This window comes from Arachis duranensis, chromosome 6 (genome assembly GCF_000817695.3).
Source record: "Arachis duranensis cultivar V14167 chromosome 6, aradu.V14167.gnm2.J7QH, whole genome shotgun sequence".
NCBI lineage: Eukaryota > Viridiplantae > Streptophyta > Magnoliopsida > Fabales > Fabaceae > Arachis > Arachis duranensis.
In genome coordinates this window covers 107,743,165-107,743,884 of record NC_029777.3, presented here as the reverse complement: position 1 = coordinate 107,743,884, position 720 = coordinate 107,743,165, and positions in this window count along the sequence as shown.

The window sequence follows — 720 nt, the reverse complement described above, 5'->3', positions numbered from 1 at the left end:
TTTAATTTTTTATTATTTTCAAAGTTTAATAATATATAAATATAAAATTTTAATTAAATAATACAAATCTTTACTTAGGTAACCATTATAACAAAACCAATCACATTCCTTAATTAGCAGGTTACAATATATAAATCAGCAAACTTTGTAAGTATGACTGATAATTTATACCCTGTCGCATGTATCTAATCCAGACCAACCCATTTAGGTAGGGTTATTTATTCGATTTGTTGTGGGTAAGGTAGGATATAGTGCAGGTTTACCTGTAGGTAGGGTAGGGTACGAATTTAGGGTATATCCTACTCTACTCTACCCTACCTGCAACTCTAATATATTATATAATATATATGTAAAAGTTATGCATGTAGTAAAAGAAGTGAATGTTAAAGTCACAATTTTCCTCTTATAAAAAATTGAAATAACCACTAAGTTAGTTGATGATCATATTATTTATAATTTTATGTTAGATTTTTTTAAAAATTTTTTATTTTTAATTTGAACTTTTTTTATTTTATTAATATGTATGAAATTTGAAATGGTTAAATTTTATATTTGCTTGAAAATTTTATATTTGCTTAAAAATTTTTTATTTTTCTGCGAGTAGGATCAAATATGATAGGATTTAGAACTTTAGGGTACGGATAGTATTAGAATTGAAAAAATTTCAATCTGCGAGTAGAATCTGATAAAATTTTAAAAAAATTTTCAACTTACGAGTAA